Consider the following 6,089-nt stretch of genomic DNA (forward strand, 5'->3'; position numbering starts at 1 on the left):
AAGTGAAATCAATTTTAAAGATCCTCTTAAGATACGTTTTAAAAAAATATGTGTTTGCTTGTTAGACTTTTCCTTAACATGAGTTAATAACTGAGCTGCACACTTGAATTTTTTTCAAACTTCCTCCCTATAGAATATGATGCAAACGATATTATTTTTAAAAATTGTTTTCACATAAGGTCTTAGAATTGTGTCTAGTTTTTTTAAAGATTTTTTTAGTTTTTTTATTTTTTTCGATTTTTTTAATTCAAATTCGGTTACCGTTCGGTTTCTGAAACCGAACCGGACCGAGAAGGTCGATTATCTTGATTTTTGCTTGGTTACCGTTGGTTTTTTGAACCCTGTATACAACTCCAGCATCCAGAAAGAAATTCTATAGGACTGAATCCTTCAAAAGACATCTTCTTCCAACACGTGTCGTGCCCTCATCCTTCTCTCTTCTGTACACGCCAACTGTTAAAACAGTAAAAAGACAGTATAGATCAGGATCTCGTGAAATTCTTTCTATAAAATGTCATATAGAATTTCCTCACCAGCCCCCACCTCTATAACTCTCAATGACAGAGTGATGATCTATTTTTTTGTCGACGTATGTGGCAGTTTCGTCACTCGGGCATACAATTAGGTTTCAACAAAAAAAAAAATCAATAATTGCTTTCTGATGTCACTGAAGAGTGACTGAAATAGTATGGGACAGAGAATTCACCAATGTTCTCAAGGATATGCTCATGTCCTCTACGTCTACATCCACAACGCTCTCGGGAACGCCTGCACATGGCATTGCCCAAGCCAATCAGCACAGCAAAGTTTCATGCCAGATTGTTCAGTTCAGGGGAAAAAATCACAGGAAAAATCATGGAGACAGGGAATGAAGCTACGTAGCGTCGTACAAATTTTCAAACTGTGAAGTCATCTGTAGTGGGAGAAATGAAAATGACAAATTTCAGCCTGGGTGGTCGGTGGATGAAATAACGACTACCCCGTATTATCAGATGATCCACATTTGGCGATGGCACGGAGGGCCAAAATAGCGAGAAAAATCATGGAGAAGGGGGACGGAAGTTCTGAGACGTCGGCGAGGAGCGGGACGACGAGGTTGTAGCTGGGCTTGGTCCATTCGCCGAGGAGTGGGTCGTGGGCGTTCTTGGGGAACGTGACATTCTGGACCTGCCGGCAGTTGGCGTCGACGCCGGAGTAGAGGATTACTGGTACACCATCGGGGAGGATAGTGACAGACCCTGACGCGTAACCATTGGCATCGAAGTGCTCGGACGGGTCGAGCGCGGTGTCGAGAGCGGCCCAGTTGACGAGGTCGCCGGAGACGGAGTGGCCCCAGGAGAAGTTGCCGACGTCCCAGAGCACGCCGTGGGGTTGTACTGGTAGAACAAGTGGTACATGCCGTTGTAGTTCACGTTCACCGGCCCTGTTGGTTAACGAGGCCTAAACCAGCAGCCGAGCCTGACCAGCAGCCGTCGGCGTCGAAGGGCGATGTCGGATCGAGCGCGGTGCCGAGAAAGGCCCAGTTTACGAGGTCACCGGAGACGGAGTGGCCCCAGGATAACTTGCCGTGGGCCCACGTCGGGCCGTGCGGGTTGTACTGGTAGAAGAAGTGGCACATACCATTGTGGTACAAAGACCCTGCCAGAGAACGGGAAATTACCTCCCCATTCAATCTTCAGAAATTTTACCCTCAACTACATCCAACCAAGATTTCGTGGAGTACATACAAATTTTTACGTTGAACACTTGAAGTTGAAATGTATGCAAGTCCGAACTTAACTAGCTCTAAGATACTGAATAGAGTCGAGATACATTGTTTGGCTTTGCGGAACCGAAAGAACACAGTAAAGGACAGATGAAATTAAACAAACACGTACCATTTGGGTCTGTTCGGGTTCATCCATTCGTGTGTTGCATCCAAATCGAGAGATCCAGACGCGACAAAAAACAGAAAGAATTACTTTTCGTATTTCTGTGATTGGAGCAGCTGTAACACGATCAAGTGCAGAGCGTAAGTACGTACCGTTTATCCAGTTCTTGGCAGACTGTAAGTGGTAGGCAGTTCTAGGGTTATCAACAAGCTGAACTTGGGTAAGACTGGCATAGCAAGCTCGAGTTTGATACAAACTCGAGCTCACTCAAGCCGGAGTTGCCAACCGAGCTTAGAGAGAGGCTCGAGCTTAGCTCGATATAATTCGAGCTCGGTTTGAGTAGGCTCATTAATAGTTAAAATTTATAAATTTTCTTTTTTTATTTCTAATTAAACATATAAATTATCAAATTATTGATTCACAAACTTCGAGCCAAGTTCGAGCTCGACTCGAATCTTAGACAAGTTGATCTAGAATCGAGCTTTTAGTAAGTTAAGTTTAAGTAGCTCGTGAGTCTTAGGTTTTTTTTTTTTTGACAACCCTAGTCAGTTCTGCCATGATACAGACGATGCTTCCCGTTCATGACGTGAACTGGGGGAGGATGAAGAAATGGAAGAGAAAAGGGGGCAAGGGAAATTCACGCCATTGCCATGGTCGAATGAGCAAGTTTTATAGCTGTTAAAATGTTCGCTGGCAAATTGCAGAAGACTTCAACCGCAATAGTCTATGAAGTCTCCAAGTTTAATACATGTTTTAGACATGACAACGAGTGGACAATGTGTGTAAGTCTCTTAATTCGTGCCTAAGCATGCTTGAGTGCTTGACTACTAGTGCTAAACGGATGAGATGCTGAGTAAATCCGAGAGTTGTTTACAGGTGGAACGCCCTATCTTCTCCTGACCGATGAAACGGCACTATCAGAAAGCTCTTCACATTTTCAATTGGAGGAATGACCGGACCTAAGCAAGTTCGTTGCCACCTCCTTGCTGCTCAACGGCAACGTCTCTGATGTAGGCAAGACTCTCCTTCTTGCTATGCTTGCCCCAACTCTGCTCGGTCCTCCTCCTTCGTCTTTAACAGCTTCCACCGTCTGATCCACAACTGCTGGCCACCACGTAATCCGTGACTGTTGGCGGTGCCGGATTGTCTAACCCTGATGATCTCTCTAAACGCTCCCCTACACCCCAATCTCAGATCCTAACCCTAGCTCGCCGGAGGTGTCATGACCTAGCGGATGCAGTTGAAGAGTGAAACACATGGACGGTTGTGATAGGAGAATACCAGTTCGCTAATGGGTCTACGGCTGGGGGCGTTCCGCCCTTCTTTTTACCGTTCATTTAGCTTTGTCGAATCAGCACAGTTAAAGTTGTCTTAGCTTTCGGTTAAATTCTGTTAAGCTTTCATTTTATTGCGTTTAAACTTGTAATCAGACTGAGTAATGTAACCAGCCGTGGCGGATGGTTGGAGGACATTCGAGACCTCATGTATTGTTTGAGTTCCAAGTAGAGTAATAGACTACCGTAGCTACTTTCCCCAATTTTTGTCAATGAATTCGATATGTTCTTCGTTCGATTCTCCTATTCGTGATCGATTCCATCTCTGGATTGACGCGGACCTATCAATTGGTACCAGAGCTCGACGATTCTCAGCCAAATTAGCGATGGAATTGGTCACTGGTGATGGTTGCTTGGCACCTGTTCGAGCATCAAATCCTGGGAACTAGTGACTGATTCGTAATCACAGTGGTGATAGCAGGGATCAGATTCAGTGCGAGGGTTGTGTTGCTCGTCCGCGTGTAAATTCCTTAGCCGATCTCTGATCCAAGCGACGGTAGTCATTCAGCGCAGGTCTTCACAGGGAGGACTGAGTTCTGAACCGATTTGCTCTGACGAAGAAGTATGACATGCAACACCAAGACGATGGCAGCGGCGGCGGCAGCCGCGACATCCACAGGTATTACCATTCATGAGGAGTTGGACGGTTCTAGTTTGGGGTTCGCTGAGAATATGCTGAACAAAGTGATTGAGTTGAAATCTAGAGTGGGTGGTGTAGAGCTTTAGTTGTCTCTCTTGCGAGATCAAGTGGACAATGTTTAGTCTACGCTAGTGGATCTAGTTAATTATTTTGAAGCAACTGATGGCCAAGGGGTTACCAGGGTCGCTAGTCACGATGATGACAAAAGGACTGGTGCAGAGATTCCCAAGGACTTGAGCAAAACCCTCTCTGATGAGAAGTTAGGAAAATTATGTGAAGATCATATGTTGGACTTGCCTAACGCTGTGCTCCCTAAGCATCATCAGTCTCCTAGGTTTGTTTACATTGAAAATCCTACTAGATTCTTTTCCTAGAACCATGATGTTGAGACCAACCAGGAGCACCAGTTCTATTTTCAGCACCAGCCTCCTCCAAGATTTCCCACCCAAACCAGTTATATCCCACCCCGTGCTAGGTCTACTAAAGCTCATATACACAATTCCTGGATACATCAGGATAGATGGGGTCCTAAGAACAATGACACCACATTCAACCTTTCCACCTCAAGATCTAAGCTGAATTTCCCAACTTTTCATGGTGATAATCCCAGTGGTTGGACATGCCAATGTGAGAAATACTTCGATTTAGCTACTGTTACACCAGACATGTGGGTTTCTATGGAACTTTTGTATTGCTCTGGTCATGCTGAAAATTGGTGGTCTGGTCTCCATTTGCTTCCAAGGCAACTCAATTGGATTCAATTCTGCACAATTGTGTGTAATAGGTTCACTGAACACAGTGTTTATGATGTGGTAGAACAATTCCAGTCCCTGTCCCAAGACACAAATGTCTCTCAATGTACTTATCATTTTGAGGAACTGATGTCTGCCATACAAAGACAGCACCCAGGTCTTCATGAAGACTATTACATCAGGCGTTATGTGAGAGGATTGAAGGATCAGATAAAATATCTCTTGAAGCCCCACAGACCAAATTCATTGGAGGAAGCATATGTCATAGCCAAAGATTTGGAAAGGGTAGCCTTAAGCAAGAAACAATCTACCATATTCTTTGCAGGATCTGGCAAACATACCATTGGGACCAACTCTCATCTCAGATCAATATCAGTACTACAGAACACTCAAAGGCCGAATAACGATACAAAATCTGAAAAATTGCCTATCCTAATCATAAAAACTAAGTAACCAAGAACATGTTGGAAATGCTCAGGTCCATGGATGCCTAATCACAAACAAAAAATGCAAATTCTATCAAGGTTCTGCCCATGCTATCTCTTTGGAACCTGAGGAACTGCAATTTTCAAAAGGAGAACAGGAGGAAACCACAAATCAGGAGACATTGCCTCCATAATCAACCCGAATGCAAATATCAAAACAAATTGTCCAAGGAACTAGAACTATATCCATATTTTTTTACCAGTTACCCTTAGTAGTAAATGAGTTGTTGCATTACTGGACAAGGTAGTACACACAGTTTTATGGATATCTCCTTTGCTCACAAGGTTGCTTGTTGCATTCAACAAACTACTTTACAATCAGTTGTGGTGGTTGGTGGTGGTGAACTCAAATCTGGGGGACATGTACCTCACTGCCTCTATACTATTAACAAGGAGAAATTTCATACCAGCATCCAATTATTGCAGCTCCATAGCTATGATATTATCTTAGGTTGTGATTGGATATATGAACATAGCCCAATTGCAATTGATCTCAAATGCAGAAAATTGACTATTAAGAAAAAAAGGATTCAACAGTTATGTTTCCAGGACTGTGTCTCAGATACTACTCCTTACCCCACATCTGCAAAATAATTCAACAAGCTATTAGCCAAAGGAGCCATGGGTTACATTTTGCAGATCAACATGATTTCGGCTGAACATTTACAAGACCAACACCTTGGCACAGTCCTCATATCTCTGCTAGACCAATATGAAGAAGTCTTCCATGAGCTATCAGGTTTGCCTCCTAAAAGACATTGTGTCCATTCCATTCCTTTGAAATCAGGTACTACTCCTCCTAACATGAGATCTTATAGAGTCTCACACTAGCAAAAAGATGAAGTGAAAAGATTAGTTAAAGAAATGATGCACCAGGGAGTGATAGAACCTAGTGAAAGTCCATACTCATCATCTTCCATTCTAGCTAGGAAAAAGGATGGAACCTGGAGGTTTTGTGTTGACTATAGACAACTCAATGACCTCACAATAAAAAACATATTTCCAAT

This window comes from Phragmites australis, chromosome 13 (assembly GCF_958298935.1).
Source record: "Phragmites australis chromosome 13, lpPhrAust1.1, whole genome shotgun sequence".
Taxonomy (NCBI): Eukaryota; Viridiplantae; Streptophyta; class Magnoliopsida; order Poales; family Poaceae; genus Phragmites; species Phragmites australis.